Source organism: Gossypium arboreum, chromosome 11 (genome assembly GCF_025698485.1).
Source record: "Gossypium arboreum isolate Shixiya-1 chromosome 11, ASM2569848v2, whole genome shotgun sequence".
Lineage (NCBI taxonomy): Eukaryota > Viridiplantae > Streptophyta > Magnoliopsida > Malvales > Malvaceae > Gossypium > Gossypium arboreum.
The window spans coordinates 13,599,257-13,620,260 of NC_069080.1; positions in this window are offsets into that span (position 1 = coordinate 13,599,257).

Genomic DNA, 21,004 nt, shown 5'->3' on the forward strand with positions numbered 1-21,004 from the left:
GATTTCATTCATTTCAAAGAAAGGAAAGACTCGGAAAAGACTAGTACAAACCGAAAAAAAAAAGATCCAATGGCGAAAGCATAAAGACATCCCTAAAAACAAAAGAAGATCAACTAGTCCTATGAGTAGAATTGGAAAAGGGATCACCACCATGCAACGAGGTTTCAGCCATTTATACGAGTATGATCTTGTCTACCACCAAAGTCTCTCAATATAACCGAACAATTTGATCTAAACCCAAGGATGATGAGCTAGTAACAAACAAAAGGAACAAAGCCTAGAAAAGTTAAAACATAAGCCCAACCCACGGATTTTTTACTTGTATAATATAGATTAAAAAATACTAAAACGGTATGTCAATATCATTACTTACCAAAATAGGATGTTTGAAACAGTTCCAAGGGTGGAGGGAGAGAGATGGGCGGTATCCATTTTTTTCTAACACAATAATTGAAACATCATTACAAAATGATAACGTTTAAAAAAAAAATTTAAAGTGGTGGGAGAGAGATGGGCAGTACTAGTATTTTTTGTGTAAAAATACGGTCTAAATGGTGGAGAGTGAATTTTGTACCATTTTGTTATTTTTTAAGAATTACTAATATTTTTACGTACATATTTTCAAAACAATCTCATTTATTTATTTTTTCATTTTTTATCCCAATAACAAATTTTTATTACATAACATATTCTCAACATTTGTAAAATGTAGTTCTTTTGCCACAATAATCCAAAAAGTTATATACCAAAATGGATCACCCTAAAAATATTTTTTTTTAAAAACACAAAAATAAATACTGAAATGGGTTTACAAAAATAAATATTAAAATGAGTTATTCACTTGAAATTTTTAGGGTCCAATTTGGAAAAGATACTTGCTTGACCGAGTTCATCTAGCAGCTCCTCAATAATGGGGATGGGGAATATATGCTTTATGGTAAACTGGTTGAGCTGTCTGTAGTCAACACAGAGCCTCTAGCTACCATCTTTCTTTTTAACCATGACTATTGGAGAGGCAAATGAGCTAGTACTATCTCTGATAACACCTGTGTGCAGCATCTTCTGAATGATTCTTTCTATTTCTGCCTTCTAAACAGTGTGGTATATGTAGGGTCTGATTTTGACCACCATATTTTCATCTTTCAAAGGAATTTTGTGGTCTTGATGGAGGAAGGCCTGAAGGGTACCAAAAATATCTGAAAATTCTTCCAAGAGTGCATGTATGCCCGAGTGCACTTGAGGGGAAGCTGCTAGTACTAAGAGTTGAGCAGTGAAAACCATAACCATTGTACATGGGCATAGAAATTGATCAGTATGAGAAAAACACCTGGAGGATTGTGTTGCTGTCATGGTATGTATACTACCAGGTAAGATACCCAGCAACGTGCAACAATTTCCACCAAAACCAAACTGCATAGTTAATGATCCAAAATTCCAGGTGATTGACCCCCAAAGAGAGCAACCAATGTATTCCAAGGACCAAATCACACCCTTTCAAAGGTAACAACATAAAATCTTTTACAAATTTAAAATCCTGAGTTTTCCACTGGACATTTCTGCATGCACCCCTAGTCAAAAGACATCTACTATCTGCCACAGATGCTTTTAGCTATTATTGTTGCCTTATGGAAAGAGACAATTTACTCACCAATTTTGTATCCATGAAATTATGGATACTACCTGAATCCACAAACACAATAGCTCTGGTGTTCCCTTCAAAGGCTTTAAATCTCATTGTATAGGAGGTTTGTCATCAATAGGAGGTTCCTCTAACTGATCAGAACATTCACGAAAATCCTTTCCTTCTCCATCAGAATGCGATTCCAATAACAACTGGTAGAGTTGCCCCTTAACACGTTTGTGGCCAGCATGATACTTGACCCCACACCAAAAGCATAGCCCATTTTGTTTCCTCTCAGCTATCAAGGCTGGACTAATTCCTTTAGAAGGTACCTTGGAAGTGTTAGATCCATTAGAGGACCCTGTAGTAACTGTAACAGGTGCCCTAGAAGGATGTAGTGAGGTAGACCTATTGGAAGCAACAGGGTGTCTCATTGGAGAATCAAATCGATTAGTGGAACTGGAACCTGTCAAAAATCCCTTCTTTGGAGAAGTGTTCAAAATTTCCTCCACCTAATTAGCTAAATGAAAAGTGTCCACCATATTATGAGGTTTAAACAACTGTAAATACTGTCTAACCTCATGTTTTAAGTTACTAATGAAAATACTTAAAGCATATGGTTCGGGCAGATCTATCTGGTTCAACAAGCTTACAAATAAATCATGAAAATGTTCCACAGAAGCTTGTTGTTTAAGGGTTATCAGTTTTGCCATAAGGTCTCTAAATTTCCTCAAGCCAAAATGTTCCTTTAAGATAAGAGCATAACCTAGCCAATCCAACATTTGCAAACCTCCATGTTTCTGAGTGTGAAAAAAATGTCAATCCAGTGCTCGACCCTCCAAGTTCAACATGATTGTATGCACATTATCATTATAAAGAACTGTTTCTACTCGAAAAATTGCTCCAGCTTTGACCACCAGGCTCTGAAATTGGTTCCATCAAAGTGAGGGCAACCTAACCTGTAACTTTTCTCTTGGAGCATTCCTAACTGGTGATGTTGTCAGGAGGTATGGTGTGAGACTGCTGGAGGTATAAGGACTTCAAAGGGTTCTTTAGGAGGGAATCTTGGGTGTGGTCTCCCGAACACACCCTTTCATCGATCTTGTATAACAGCGTTTACCACAGCAGGGTTGCCAAAATATTGCTCAAACAAACCATAAGCTTAGATATAAGATGTTGAAGTTTATATCTGATTTCCCCTTTAAATCATCTTTGAATCCTTGTAGTCGAGTTTCTAGCTTTGCATCGAACTTAACATCCAGCTGGGAAAACTTTGCCTGAATCTTTTCCACCTCTTTATTAAAACACACCATTTTATTAAAAACTCTACGCATCGTTTAACTCTAAGTGTTTTAGCTCATAACTAGACTTGTCCATAGGCCGAGTGACTCGGCCAGCCAAAAAGTGAAAAAGTTTAATTAAAAATATAGACCCAAAAAATAAGCTTATGTAAAAAAATATGACCTGTTTAAAAAATAAATTAAGCCTTGGGTAAGGCTTTTTTAGCTCGAGTTTAGCCCGACCCGGCCCAAATATGCAAAATAAAAAGAACCTGTAGTTTTTTTTGTTGTTTTTATTATTTTATTGTTATTTTCTTCTTCTTTTTTTACTATTTTGTTACTATTTCACAATTATGTTGCTATTATTTTATTGTTATTATTTGGATATTGTATAACTCTTGTTTTATTGTTTATTTTGTTACTATTTTAGAGGTATTTGCTTGTTAAGTTGCACCTATCTTAGTGTTATTTAAGTGTACATATTTTTAAAATTTTATTTTCAATTTGTTAGGAAACATTTATTTTAATGTTTTTAGTCTTTTGATGTATAACATTTTAAAAAGATTATATAAAAAATAATATAAAAAATTAAGACGGTCAGGCCGGGCGAGCTTTAAGCATTTTTATCCGAGTCAGGCTTGGATAAAAATTTAGACTTACTTTTTTAGATCGGATTGGACTCAAGCTTAATAAATTAGCCTAAAATTTTTAGTTAAACCGAAAGAAACCTAATTTAAGCCGACCCACAGACACTTCTACTCATAACAAATTGTCACCAATAAAAATGAAATTCATGTTGATTATGATGAATGAGTTGCGTGAATTTCAATTTTATTCAGAATGAAATTAAATATATTAGAAAAAGCATAAGACGCTTTAACTTGCTTTTCATAATAATAGAATACTGTCCAAAACCAACTTATGAATTACGTTTTCTCAGATCCCAACCCAGGAAATAAATCTTTGAGTAGGGGAAAAATTTGTACCAGCCTTAATCTAATCCTTTTTAAAATTATATTCTTTTTCAAAACTAATAAAATTAATTTTCTTAATAAAAATATCAATTAAAACGTTAAATTTTTAAACACAGTAGTTCATGTGACAATCCAATCGCACTTCATGTTTTTTTTCTTTTTTTAGAATTTTAAAGAATTTTTTTATAAAATTTAAATTATTCTTGATATATATATTAACATGAATTACACCTAAAATTTTACATGGATTGCCATGTCAGCGTTTTCTTTTTTTTTTTTTTTGAATAATAGTCGGTATTTTCTTTAAAGAAAAGTGATTTAACTCTTTTTGAAAGTTAATAGTCAAATTTAGTTAAAGAAAAATATGACCAAATTAACATTAAATGTAAACACTAAAAGCTAAATTTATCATTATGTCAATTATAAAAGATATACTTTTAATTAAACTAGATTATGACATATTCATTGTGTAAGTAAAAAAATTGTAATATTAAAAGTTTATATAAAATTAAATACTATTTTGGTTGAAATGATAAAGTTAAAAATATAAAAAGTCATATTATTTTAGGTTCAAATCCTTTAATTTATAAATTTTTATTGATTTATATAAAATATAATAAGTTAAAACACCCTCATAATAATATAATTTACTTGTATAAAATAGTTGTTTTAATCATTACAACAGTAGTCAATACCACACCAATAGTTGCACCATTTTTCTACAAGAACTAGTACGTCTCGGCATCAGTTTGTTTTAATATATCTTGTTTGAGCTTATTTTTAAAAAAATATTTAATGAAACAATTCAACTTAAATCGGTGTCGGAAAATATAATTTCAAATCAAATATCATAAATAGAATTAATAAAGTTATGAATAGAGGATTTACGTATTTAATATGGAAAAATATTATTAGACGGTTAAATAATTGAATCAAGAAAGCAAAATTATAATAAAAATTACATTATAAAAGTGCAATCATTATTAAATTTAAAATTTAAAATAAATAACCATTTGTATAATATGGATAGTGGGGTAGGATGATTGATCCATTCAATTTTAGTTAAGAATGTTAATTATGTATTATAATTTAATTAAGTTTAATTAATTCGTTACTAAAATATTTATATTTAAGCGAGTGGGAGAGAAGAGAGTTGCCATCACTTTTTTTTTTTTTTAGTTTTGTCGTCCAAAACTTGAACGAAAGACAGATTATACTTTCAAAAACAACATATAAATTTAAAATTTAAAGGTTTACTTGTTAACAACGACAACTATAAGTTTTAAACATAATGAGAGAAGATATTTATGGTGTCAAATAAATAAAATGTCGATAATGATAACATATCATAAAAAAAGAGAAATAAAATAAATAACACAAAAAATTTTACGTTAAAATCTTTTCGGAAAAAATTACGGTCGGAGGAGAAAAAATTTATTATTTCAAATTTAAATGATTATAAGAGGATTAGATTATGTCTATTTATAGGCTTGTAAAACTATATTCTAATATAAGTGTAGTAAGATTAAAATACTTTATTCTAATTAATATCAAATAGATAGAGTTTAATAAAATTTAAAAAATTATTTTAAAATAAAATAAAAAATATAGTTTTATATGAATTTTACTTCTATTTTATTTTACTATTATATTTTATTTAAATAAGAATTCAGGTCATTTAATTATAAGTTATAAAATTAAATGATTTTGATATCATTTCCTTGTAGATGAAGGAAGCAGCAAGCAAGATGCGTCATTCATGGTGCTGTGTGTGCATATAGAGAAGAAAGTTAATGCCGTCTTTGTTTAATGATGTATACATAGATGAAGGCGTCAAGGTTGAAAGTTGGCGTCATTATGCGCGTATATCATAATTGTTTTTCCAAATTCATATACATGTGTTGTTTTTGCAAAACAAATCAATAACTTCCGAAGCAACATTTAGGAACATGTTTTTTAGTTTTGGATTTGTCAAATAATTTAATTTTTTAATATTATTATTAGGTAATATATGACGTTTTAATAAAATTTAAAAGAATCAAATATACTAAAATTTTACATTGATTTTTTAAAAGAAAATAAATTTTCAAGTTTTTAAATTTTGATAGGATAAATCTGGTCGTGCATTTGTTAATGTTCATTCATGCATCTTTTTATTTTTCTAATTTAAAAATCTTAATTTTAGTTTTATTTATTTATTTTCTATAATTTTTATATTTTATACTTTTATAACATTTATTATAAATATTTAATTTATATATTTATATATTCTTTTTTTATTATTTTTTTAAATATGTTATATCCCCTCTGGCCTAGGATGCATGGCAGCATAGTAAGCCATCTAAGAAGCCTCCGCAAACACCCCTCCACTCATCACTGACTAGCTAGTCATGAGAGGACCAGTGACCCAAAATGCCTACTTCCACCCTACATCTTGTTTTCTTCGAGTTAGTCTTGCCTTTCATCTCGTTCCTCCCTAGAAAGATCTTGGTTACTCATCCACTCTCTCTAAAATGGTCTTGCCTACTTACCTCTGTGAACAAGCCACTCATTCCTCAAGGAATCCACTCTTCTGTTGTGAACGTGATTCTTTAGGACACCAACTTTGCACTGCAACTTAGAAGGAATGACAAAATGTGTCCCATTATAGATATACCTCCCATGCATTCCACAATGATGACCCAATAGCAGGCTTACCACGACAACACCACTAAACACAGAACCTCCATTGTATAGACCTCCCATGCATGAACATCATGCTCCATGAAGAGAGTGTTGCCACGATGCCTGTAACGACCTCTAACCCCATACCGTCGTTGGAACAGGGTTATGAGACATTACCAATCAGTATAGTACAATACAGACATTAATTAAATATAAACATTCAGACTCATCATAATTTTAAGATGACGTCCCTTTAATGAGCCCTCACGGTCCAATATGAACAGTAAAATCAATTCGGGACTAAATGAAAATTACTACGGATTTTTCTTTCAAATTTCACATTCATACTATATACCATTGCCAATCGTAATTTACTTATTTTATCAATACTTTCACAACCTAAATGACTCTCATAAGACATCCTAGGTACATGCCATTACCAATACTCAACATGCTTTACCTCATCGAATTCGGGATCGCCCTGGGATGTTGATTCAATGATCTAGCCTTAACTTAACCTGCGCACGGAAACAAACCGTACGCTGAGTATACACTCAGTGGTATTTCTATAATCTGAACACTTAAACAATTATAAAACATATTAATTTATATATATTGAACTATTCAAACTCAATGAGTATTCAAACATTCACTTTCCAACTAATGTTTTGGTCTACTTTAAATTCAAAATCATTTATTATTTTTCAATAGCAATTAATCAATCAGTAATATTCATTAATGATCATTCAACCAGAACAATTATTTATTTAGTAATAGTCAGTTATTCAGTATCAATCAATTGATCAGTTATCCAATAACAGTCAATTATTCAGTAAAAATCAAATATACAGTAACAATTAAATTATTCAGTAACAGTTGATCTTTCCATTTCCTTTATTTACCCCTATTAACATGACTCGGACCTAGATGGATACACGGATCCAACCAACACACCAATACGACACATAGTGTCTCATCGGCCGAAGCCGAAACAATAACAGTAACAGTAACAGTACGGTACACAAAGTATCTCATCGGAACAAATCCGGAACAATAACAGTACGATACACTCATTAAAACAAATCCAAACAAGATAAAGATAGGTAATATGATAACAATATCCGACACACAAAGTGCGAATCGATGTGATATGATAATGATGACGATGAGTCGGCACATAAGCGCTGATCGAAGTAAGCCGGCAAAACCCGTACTCTTCCATATCCTATGGAATGCCAACTATATCCGACTAGCCCGACTAGTTAATAGGGTATTTAATTCACTTTCCAGTTTTCAATTAATTCATATTTTAATTAATTAACTATATTTTTCAATTCAATATAATTCCATTCACTTTTCACTAATAAATATTCAATTTCACAATAATCACAATTTTCTATCAATTTCATCACACTTCCAACTACATATATTTTCCAATATAACAAATATTTATTATTCAATTTCCACATCAATATTCATTTCAATTCAAACATTCACATATATTCATAAATTAATTCAATATAATCAATATTCAATCCAGTTCAAATAATCATCTCACAACACTTACTATATATATATATATATATATATATATATATATATATATATTAAATAATAAATCCAACAATTTAAGTATTAAGTTCAGATTATAGAAATACAAACCATATTTTCTCGAGCTAACTCCTGTTGCCTTTGCCATTTTTCCTTGCTTAGCCGAGATTTCCCGAGACAACGTTAGCTATGAGAATTAAAACAATTCATATTCGTTAATTCACTACTAATTTATATCTAATTAATACAATTTCTATTCAATTTCTACTTTAATTTCAATTTAATCTTAACTAAATTCACTTACTTTTTCTATCTCAATTCATACTTCATTTCTTTTCAAATTTTGTCCAAACTCATACTTAACTATTAAATTTCCAGCATATTTTCCTAATTTCGAAATTTCATCAATTTAGTCCCTACAACATAAAACTTATGAATCACTTTACAATTCAATCCTTATTTCATTTCTAACTTGAATTCCTATCAATCTAACCCCTAATTCATCTTTTTATTCAACATGAACAATATTTAGAAATCTAATAACTTTCAAAATATTCACTTAATTTCATCAAAACCTTGTCGCAAAGCTTCCAAAACATCAAAATTAAGTAAAAATAGCTAAATTGACTTACCTATTTAACTTTCAAGCCTTGAAATCCCAATTTTCCCCTTTTTCCTTCTTTCTTTCCCCTGCTCTCTGCTTTGTTTCATCCTTTCTTTCTTTTTTATTCTTTTCTTTTACTCCTTTTACTTTATATATATATATATATATATATATATATATATATTATAATAACTTAATAATAGCTATAATAAAATATCTATTTAATATCCAATATCTATTTTACATTTGTATACACATATATTATTACATTCTTCTTTCTTTAATCTATTCATTATATAAATATCTTTTACTTAATACTAGTATATAATTTAATAATATACTTATATAATAAGTAAATATATATGTATTTTACAATTGTATGTATATTAGTATTACTCATGTCACCACATGCACCATACATTTGTCAACTTTTTATTTATTTTCACATAAAATCTTATAATATAATTATTTAATTAATAAATACATTTTATAAATAATAAATATCTATTAATACTAAAATACAAGCATTATAAGTGTATGTATTTTTATTAATACACTTGTACCCAATCATTACCACACATTTGTCTTACTTTTATTTATTTATCATATAATATCAAATTAATAATAATAAATACATTAATATTTACTTAAATAATAAGTAAATACATACATGTATTACAAATGTGTGTATTATATTTATTACACTTGTATTTATTTTTCCATACACTTGGCACTCTTTTTGACTTATTTACTTATTTAGCCCTTTTAATTTTTTATTCTATAATTAAACTTTCACACTTCATTCAATTTAATCCTTTTATCCAATTATTCTTAATTTAAGCTAATTCACTTAATTAAACTCTAATTAACCACTCCATTAACTTCGTAAATATTTTTAATAAATATTTACGAATCCATTTTTCAGAAACGGAGACCCGAAAATACACTTTTTTGATAATGGTAAAATTCAAGTCATTACAATTCTCCCCCCTTAATAAATTTCGTCCTCGAAATTTGCCTAAAAGAGAGGTGGGGGTTCAGTGATCTCACTATTTCTCTCGGTTCCCGTATTGCTTCCTCAATATTATGACATTATCGCTCAGGCTAGTATCTCAACCGACTCTTTTTCATAATATAGATTACATCAAATCTAAATATCCTTTGTCAATATAACATGCAAGAGATCTGATCTATATCATCTTCTGAGCTTCAAATCATGAAAAATTATCATAAACTTTCTGTAACTTCAGAAGCAAAACCAAACAATATTTTACCGGTCCGACTTTTCTACAACTTCACATAGCCCAACAAAACAAGAACGTAATTTCTCTTTCAACCCAATCTTCAAAATTTTCTTCCAAGGTGAATCTTTAAGAAATACCATATCACTAACAAAATACTCAATATCCCAATGTTTCAAGTCTATATATGATTTTTTTTCTGTGAAAACTGCTTTCAGTCTATCTCGAATCACCTCCACTTTTCTTCAATTTCACGAATCAAACAGCTCCGCATATTCTTTTTCTCACTGTATTCAATCAGATTCCATGTAGTTTTACACTCATAATCATTCAGAACCTCATACAGTGCTGCAAACTATTATCACATATCCAGAACTTCTTGTACTTGTTCTATAATCAGAGTATAAACCATGTATCTCAATCAGAAATAATAGAAACCACCATACCATGTAATCTGATAATCTCATAAACCTATATTTTAGACAATTATTAAGTAAGAAATTTATTCATACCTGAATAGAATTTGCAGACTTTACCATACCTTCGACGATTATTCAAATACAGTCTTTCTTTTTCGAAGATCGAGATAATTCCAATTCAAACCTATAGAAATTATATCCCATTTCCATTTTGATATCATTTCTAGCTGTAACAGTTCTGAAGGTATTTGTATCTGATATAAACATTTATATACAATTTCAAAGTATTGCTTTTCTTTCCTAGTCTTCAATACATCTGCCTCAAATCACTGAACATATTATTTCTTCCAGAATGCATAGATATAGTATTGCTATAAATTTCATACAAATTCTTCTACCTAAGCTCTGAATTCTTCAATACAGCTTCTATTTCTAAATAGCAGACAATCATCAAATTCAATCTGAAATTTTCAATCAAAATCATTTGTTCACTATACCCATTTAACCAGTAACTCATTATCACATTTCTGAACTTTGCAGACCTGCTGTAGAGAAGTAAGTTCAACCTTTATTTCAACTAGAATTGAGTGATCATCAGGTAATGACAATCGAGTGTTCATAGCTCATAACACAAAGCAAAACTTTCAAGTCTGAGTATTCATAACTCCATTTGCTTTTCCTGGATGATATTCAATTATCAAATTATGATCTTTTAGTGCAAAGATAATAGCTACCACTTCCGAATCATGTGTCAAATAATTCTTCTCATGTAATTCTAACTTTCCAAAAAATAATTCATTAGTTTTCTTTCTTGTATCAAACACTACTATCCCTGTAAATCATAAGTTTTTTTTTATCGGGTTTTAGACTAAACCATAACTAATGCTTTAGGTAACTGAGCTTTCAACTAACCAAAACCTTGCTGATATTTATCAGACCATTTTAATTCCACATCTTTTTGTAATAACCATATCATTTTTTTTATTTCTGGTAATAACCGGTTAGTCTCAGAAAACTTCTGATTCCAGATATATCTTCAATATCATTTCAAACACAAATCTATAGTAAATTCAGCTTCATTAGCTATCAATAATTCAGATAACTCTTCTAGAAACATATCAGAATTGTTACTGATTTAAATTTTGACATAGATACTTCAATAGCCAATACATAAGCAAAGTAAGTACCATAACCCCTTTTCTGACACACTTCTGTGTTAGCATAATTAATATCACAATAAACAAATCATTCAATCTTCTCTTGTTCAAAACAAAACATTTCATCATCTTGATCTTGCAACATATTATACTTCTGCTTATAATTTATCATAAACATCGTGCAAAATTAACCATTCCATTTTCAGAATCAAATCGAACAATAATAACATCAAATCGATCAGAAAACAGTACCTTAGTATCATTATTAGATAGTTCATGCAGATTCTATCAATCAATAAATACTGACCTAAAAATTTGATACTTCAACAAAAAAATTAGCGAACTCAACAGGAAAATCTTTAATGGATGCTACAATTACATCCGACAGAGAAATATCTTCTTTTATATGATTAACATATGCCGTGGCTGATGTTCATGCTCTAAATTTTTCAGTGAAGTCCTTTATCACACTTCGACTATCACCCGTATTTCCGGAGTTACAGAGTAATCTACTTCTGATAGCTGTGTTACTCGGTATTGATTTCTGAATAATATCTTTTCAACTTTCTTTGAGCAATCACTAAAATAATAATCAGAAGAATCATATCTAATCACATATTCCACTCTTTATTCTACATTTCTTAGCTTTTTGTCTTCTTTTAAACCATCTTCAAACCATTTGTACCTTACTGTTTTTATCGGAATATACCCTCTGATATATTTATTCAATCAAACAAATTCCCTTTATATACAGTTGCAGTTGTATGATCCTGTTTAAGCTTCAAGAATTCTATACATTTCTGATCAAGAAATCTCTGACTGATATATATATTTCCTTCAGAACTCATCTCAGAAAACTTCCAAATAACCCTTTCTTAATCACAACAGAAATCAATATTTTCCACCATTAGCAAGCTGAATCTTTTTAACATAAATATCATACCTTTCTAACATTTAATCGGTGAACAGAACAATTCATTTACAATCCCGATAATATTCTCTAACCAGATTTCAGTTCTTTCAAGATCATTCTCAGCTGTAATTCTCAATTCATCCACACTCTATATATACATGTACAGATCATTAACAGCAGATAACTTACCCGTTCAGACAAGCTCTATACCTTGAAGCACTTCGGGAACCGATTAAGAAACAGGAGGAATAGATACTGTAGCAGATACAATTTCTTCTACTCACTAAAGAACATCAGTTATAATTCTAAACAGTTTCGTATTATCTCTTTCTTTATCATTACATTATTCAACACTCAGTGGACACTCAGTGGTTAACTACTCATTAAGTTATTACTCAGTGTTGTTGGTTCAGTTTTTATCTAATTCACGAGACTTTTCATTTTCAGTATACATTTCATGATCAATACTATAAATATTTCCATCTAAAATTTTCACTATAAAACAGTACCAAACAAATATACCAGCATCCGATCCCGACTCAATTTCAACTTAATTATGACATGTACCTCTAGACTCCTTTCAGTATTCGACTTAATCCTAGAATCGGCTAAACCTGGTTAACTCTGATACCACTAATTGTAACGACCCCTAACCCCATACCGTCGCTGGAACAGGGTTATGAGACATTACCAATCAGTACAATACAATACAGATATTAATTAAATATAAACGTTCAGACTCATCATAATTTTAAGATGACATCCCTTTAATGGGCCCTCGCGGTCTAATATGAACAGTAAAATCAATTCAGGACTAAATGAGAATTACTACGAATTTTTCTTTCAAATTTCAAATTCATACTATATACCATTACCAATCGTAATTTACTTATTTTATCAATACTTTCATAACCGAAATGACTCTCATAAGACATCCTAGGTACATGCCATTACCAATACTCAACATGCTTTACCTCATCGAATTCGGGATCGGCCTGGGATGTTGATTCAATGATCTAGCCTTAACTTAACTGCATGCGAAACAAACCGTGACTGTTGAGTATACACTCGATGGTATTTCTATAATCGAACACTTAAACAATTATAAAACATATTAAGTTATATATATTGAACTATTCAAACTCAATGAGTATTCAAACATTCACTTTCCAACCAATGTTTTGGTCTACTTTAAATTTAAAATCATTTATTATTTTTCAATAACAATTAATCAATCAGTAATATTCATTAACGATCAGTCAATTAGAACAATTATTTATTTAGTAATAGTCAGTTATTCAGTATTAATCAATTGATTGGTTAAACCGATGGGTTTGGACCTGCACCCCCTGCACGTGAGGCAGAATTCCAAGCTTAGTCATTCAATCACCTTTCAAGAAGGTTCTCGTATATATACACATCTCACACTTGGTATTTAACCAATATGAGATTTAAGCTTTTCTTTTCCTCAACAAATATTTCTAAGTAGCTTACTTTGAGCATCAATTTCTTCTTCATCACTCAACCATTTTGAGTATATGATATATCGTTGTAAAGGCCTTATGGAGTAGAATATGACACCATAATTTTATAATTCAAATATCCACATTTGCCTATTGAGAATATGCCTCAAAGTTCTCATAAATTATAATTTTTCCAACAGGGACCACCCCACTAGAGTAGGAAGGAGAGATGCGAAATGTAGTACATAAAGGGTGGTGTAACAGCCCGATATTTCAGTAGTGCTGGAAACAGTGGTTTCGAGGCCATCAAATATAGCGAGTAAGTTTGTAAATATTATTATTTAATTTTTACAAGTCAAAGATGGTTTTAAAAACATTTTTGATTTGGCAATTTATGTTTTATAACGATTTATTAAGTTCAAGTGGTAAGACCCTAAGGTTAAGTGGTTTTAGAAAGTGAGGTATTGGGACATCGTTTCTATAAATTGAGCCATAAATATTTTTATAAATATTTACGGAATGTCATTAATTGGCATTAAAGTTTCGTTGAAAAATTTTAACGTTACGATAGTTAATTAATTAAAAAGGACTAAATCGTAAAAGATATAAAATTTAGTCACTGTTTGATTTGAGTGATTAAATGGTTTATTGAATAATGAAAAGGGGCTTAGTTGAAAATTAGAACATTATTAAAAATAATGGACAAAGGTGGACATTAAATGGGTGAATTTTAATATTATAAGCATAATGACCTAATTTTCAATTGGTGCTTTAACGAATGATTCGAGATCACTAAATCCGACAAATGAGTAGGAAATATTATTAATTTAGTGAGTATAAGTTAAATGTGAAGCTAGGAAAAATTTTGAAATAGTGAATAGTGTACTAAAAATAAATATTAAAATAATTAGAATCGAAAACGAGGTATCGAGACCTCAGGATTTTTAAATCGAGCCATAGATATTTTTATAAAATATTTATGGAGTGTTAATATGTTAGTATTAAAGTTTCGTCAAGAAATTTTAAAGTTCTGATAGTTAATTGAACAAAAAGGACTAAATTGTATCAAATGCAAAATTGTGAGGAATGATTAAATAGCTTAATTGATAAAAGAAAGAGGGTTTAAAAGGAAAATAGACCCAAGGTCTATTTGGGTTGGACGGCAAGGGCATGAAATCAGCAAGAAAATAAGGAGAATTAAGGGTAAAATTGGAAAATTGCAAAATTTACTTAATAAAGCTAGGACTAAAGTGGAATTATCTAGATTTTTCATTATTTTTCTGCATTTTCATCAGAAAAAACACCATGGAAGAGTTCCCTTAAGCTGTTTTTTCATATTTTTACTTCAAGTAAGTTCAATTCTTGATTATTTCTTGAATTTTTTGTGTTTTTGTGACTTTTACAACTAGGTCCACTTCTTAAATTCTTTAGTTTTTGATTCTATGAAAGAAATTGAAAGTTTCTATGAATATTTTCTAGAATTATATGATGATTTTGCATGGAATTAGAGCTTTAAATTGTTTATATGCTGATTTTATTGAAATAATTGAATAGAAAGTAAATTTTGGGACCTAATTGTAAAAGAGTTTGAAGTTAGAGTTTTATGTAGAAATTATGTATTTCAATAGTTATGAAATAACTTATAATGTCTAGGAAAAGTATTAATTGAGAAAATTATCTTAATTGAGGGGTTAATTGAGCAAGGACTGAATTGTATAAATTGTGAAATTTGGGGCAAAATGGAAATAAACATTTTGCACTAAAACTGTTTTGGACAGCAGCAATAGTCTAAATTTGAAAAATCACCAAAAATTGTAGAAATGGAATTAGAGGATGAATAAAATATTAAATTAAAGCTTATTGAGTCTAGTTTCTTATAAAATAAATTATGTAGGAAATGGAATTGTAAATCATGAGATATGATAAATTTTGTAAGACAAGGTCAGAATGATTTTGGGTTCCCCTGTTTTGACTTTGTAAAATCATCAAAAATTGGATAAAAATAATTAGAGGCTTAAATTTATATGTTTAGAATCCTTAATGAGTCTATTTTCAATAGAAATAAATAGGAACATTATTTGAATCCTGTACAAGGAGATAATTAATTTTTAGTGAAGAAGGGTCGGAACTATCAGACAGCAGAACAGGGGAGACTTTAATGAATAAACTGTATTAATTGGCCCAACTAAAAATTATGAAAATTTTATGGTAAGAAGATATGTGAAACTAGTTTTAGGGAAAATTAGCGGATCTTAATTTGGAATTTCTTAGCTTTAGATATAAATAATTTAGTGACTATGACACGGGTGGATAGCTTGAATATTCACATACGTAATTAGTGAAAATTATGGATAATGTTACTTACAAGTGTGTTATTTATACCAAGGATGTGGATGGAGAGGAGGAGGTGGAAAAATATATGAATGACTTGTGTATAAATTGATCACATGCCCGATTATAATCGATAAGTGTTGAATTAGAAATGATATAATGTTTTATTTGGAATATTTATTATGAAATTATGATTATCGCTATAATACAAAAATCGAACTTGTGAGTTTATATAACTAAATTTAGTGACTATTTGTTAATATTATTAAATTTCAATATTATTTTATGAATGGTGATTAATATTTATGTATGTTAATTGTTGAAAATAAGTAAATTATGTACAAAAGTTATGAAATTGAACTGAGAATTTCGGAGGAATGGAATGCAGGAAATGAGTACGATCTTTCAGAGAAAAAGATGAATTGACGGTAAATTACCCAAGTAAACAGAGATTCAGCATTTGTTGCGAATTCTCGTGTTTGCTTTCCATTTAGCTCTTATGGGCTTCCGTTAACTCATATGAGTTTCAGTCAACCCTTTTGGGGTTTCAATTCAGCTCTGATGAGCTTCAGTTAGCCTTTGGGCTTTCGTTTAGCACTTATGTGCTTCAGTTAGCTTTCGGGCTTCCGTTTAGCACTTATGTGCTTCAGTTAGCCTTCGGGCTTCTGTTTAGCAATTATGTGCTTCAGCTAGACTTCGGGCTTCAGATCACGATGTACTCAAATCCGTAAGCCGTTCCTTGAATGGACAAGTTGGTAAGTAGTAAATGTAACGTGTGGAAAAAAAGAAATGCAAGTAATGTTATCATTATTATTGTTGCGCTCAATTATGTGATTTTGTCATTCAGAGATTGTGTTTGACATGATATGTTAGTAAATTATGAGTATGTGAATCAAAGTGACAGAATTTAAACACCTAATGAGGTTGAGCTCATTCACACGAATTTGTCATTTGAAATTGTGATTAATAGGAAGAAACAGTGAATTGCATGCTTATCAATGGTTACACATAATTATCTGAAAAACAAGAAAAATGACAGTTATTGATATATGGAAACATGAGACATTGATATATGAATGTGGAATATGTTTGATAAATGTGTTCATTTTTAATTATGGAATTATGTACCTCATGTGTACTATTTGCATAAAGATGATATTTCAAATACTTTGGTGAGTAAATCTTAAATATATGAAATAGTATGAAATCGAGACAAGTTGTTATGAAAATATGTTTAAATTATCTATAAGTGTTTTGTACTCCTCGGTAATGCCTCATACTCTATTCCGGCGAAAGATACGGGTAGGGAGTGTTACATTTAGTGGTATTAGAGCCAAGTTTAGTCGGTTCTCGGACTAACCTAGCGTATGTAAGTTTAGCTATACATGCTATATTACTACTCATGATAGTGTGATATCTTCCGGCTCTAACTAAATTGTTTTGTTAAGACCAAGGTGCTTTCCAACCGAGCTAATCTTGACAGTGCGAAAATTTGGTGTTGAGACATTGAAAATGTGTTTGTGTTAAGTTGAAACTTGACAAGGTATGAATAGAAGTTCATGATAAGTATGTGATAATGTACGAAATGAGATAACTATAAGTTGAAATATAAAAAGGTGAAATGAAATGAAAGTTTATATTATGATAAGGCTATCCGTGTCTGTTTGGCATGTCTATGATGTTATGTGCCCAACATGTTTGATTAAGTAAATTTTATTCAAAATTGAATAAGTGTGTGTTTATGTACACTTGGTTGAATAAGTATGATTAGTAAGTCATATGGCTAAATTTAATGTTGTGATATGAAAATTTCATTAATGATATAGTATATTATTGCATATGAATGTCATTAAACTGTGATAGTTGTAAAATGATATTTGAATAAAAGTACAAATTAAGTGGAACAACGGATTTGAGTACTTTCGTTCAGTGGCTAAGACGAATTAACGGAAAAGACCATAGTTGGACCATGGCAACATGTGATCATGTGATTTCCGTATAAGACCATAGCTGGGTTATGACATTAGAGATATGTGATTATGTACTTCCGTATAAGACCATATCTGGGATATGGCATCAGTGTGATATGTGATCCGTGTAAGACCATGGCTGGGCTATGGCTTCGGTGTGTGATATGTGACTATGTGCAAGACCATAGTTTTACTATGGCATGGTGAAAACAAAGTACTTAATCCCGAAATTGTTCCCTAAATTGATTAAGAAAGGTAAGTGATAAATGGACTTAAGAGATTGAAATTGATTAATTGTTGATATTGAGCTAAACTAAGTGAATTCATCGTTTGAAATTGTATATGGCAGAAAATATTGATAGATTATATAAATGTATTAATTTTGCTTGAAGTGATGAATTATGTGAAAACAATAATGTAATGTATGAATGTCAAGTCATATGTGTGTAGTTATGTGTAACGACCCGAATTTTACCGTTACCGAAAAAGTGTATTTTCGGGTCTCCATTTCTGAAAAACGGATTCGTAAATATTTATTAAAAATATTTACGAAGTAAAATGAGTGGTTAATTAGAGTTTAATTAAGTGAATTTAATTTAATTAAGAGTAATTAAGAAAAAGGACTAAATTGAATAAAGGATGAAAGTTAAATTGTAGATTAAAAGAAAATGAAGAGGACCAAAATGGCAATTATGCCATTTGTCCTAAGTGATGACATAAACATAAAAATCGAGATTTTATGTGTTAAAATATATATTAAATTATTATTATTAAAAGTAAAGTAAATAAAAAGGAAATAAAGGAAAGAAACAAAAGAATAAAAAGAAGGAAGGAAATAGAATAGCAGGAAGCGAAGCAGAGAAGAAATAGGGAGAAAGAAAGAAAGAAAAGAAAAAGGGAAAAACGTCGCTGACAATGAGAATAGGGGTGAATTTAAAGAATAAAGCGTACTTAATGGCTAAACCAAAAATTCTGAAAATTTTATTGTAAGAAGATTTGTGAGTCTAGTTTCAGGAAAAATTAGCGGATCTTAATTTAGAATTACGTAACTCAAGATATGAATTAGTAATGTATTAATGATTATGAATTGTATTAATTTCAGTAGTCAATGTGGTACCGAAATCTCGGCTAAGAAAGGACAAGACAAAGTCAACGGGAGTTAGCTCGAAAATTACGGTTTGTATTTCTATAATCCGAACTTAGTTATTATTTGTTATATTTATATACATATGGCAATTGTTAGTGTTAGAATTATGATGTTTTACAGTTGGAATGGGTTGATTTTGGTATGCGATGAATTTATTGAATTTATATTGATTGAAATTATTTTGATTGAATTTATATTGATTGAATTATATAATATACATGATTTATGTAGAAATTTGAATATTGAATGAATGTTATATTGAAAACATATTGATTGGAAATATGAGGAAATTGATATGAATATATGAGATTATGATATTTGAATATTTATTGAAAAGTGAATTGAATTGTATTGAATTATGAATTAATGTGAATAATTGAAATTTATTGTTGAATTGAATGAAATTGTATGAATTGTGAAAATGGGTGAATATATGTGATTATCAGAATAGTATATTGATGAAAGAATTATTAAATTGAGAAAGTGAATGAAATACCCTATTAACTAGTCGGGCTGAGTCGGATATAATTGGCATGCCATAGGATCTGGAAGTGTACGGGATTTGCCAACTTTATCGATCAGGCACTTTATGTGTCGTATCAGGCACCTCGTGTGTCGTATCAGGCACCTCGTGTGTCGTTTTAGGCACTTTATGTGTCGTATACTGATCAGGTACTATGTACCGTTTCAGGCACAATGTGCCGCACTGGTGTGTTTGGGTTGGAATCCGTGTATCCGTCAAAGTCCGGGTTTGTTAATAGGGGTAAATAAGTGAAAGATAAATTGAATAAATTTGATTGATCAAGCCATTGAAATGAAACGAGAAATTGAATTGAGAATTGAAAATATGAACCAAAGGTTCATGAAATGATTGGAGTTCGAATTGATGATATATGATGCCACTTGATGAATCGAAATGTGATTTGAGATATATGAATCGTATGTATATACTGAAAGCTACCAGGGATAGTAAGTTGATATGATATAAATGAAATTGACTATTATTGAAATGAATTAAAATGGAATATGATTGATAAGTGTATAGTTGAATATAGTTTAATGATATTGAATTGTGAGTAAATTAAGGAAAGCTATAACGAGTAGTAAGTGAAAGAATGGAGTAAATAATAATGGATTTAGTTAAGAATTGAACAATTATGTTATTGTGTTTATTATATGATTTGTATAAAATTTATATGGTAAGTAGTTGAAATTTATCTATGAATAAATAATTGCATAATTGTAATTGTTATTATGATCTTAAGTATTTGTTATGTTATTAAATGTTTGGATTATAGAAATGCCACTGAGTATACCATACTCAGCGTACGGTTTGTTTCCGTGCGCAGGTTAAGTAAAGATAGTAAGTTGAATCAGTATCCCAGGATGATCCCGAATTCATTAAGGTAAAGTATGTTGAGTATTGATAATGGCATGTACCCAGGATGTTTAATGAGAGTCATTTAGGTTGTAAAAGTATTGATGAAATGAGTAAATTATGGTTGGCAACGGTATGTAGTATGAATTTTGAAATTTACTAAAAATTCATAGTGATTCTAAATTAGTCCCGAATTGAATTTACTGTTCATATTGGACCGCGAGGGCCCATTAAAGGAACGACATCTTAAAACTAGGATGTGTGTGAATATTTATTTTAATTAATGACTGA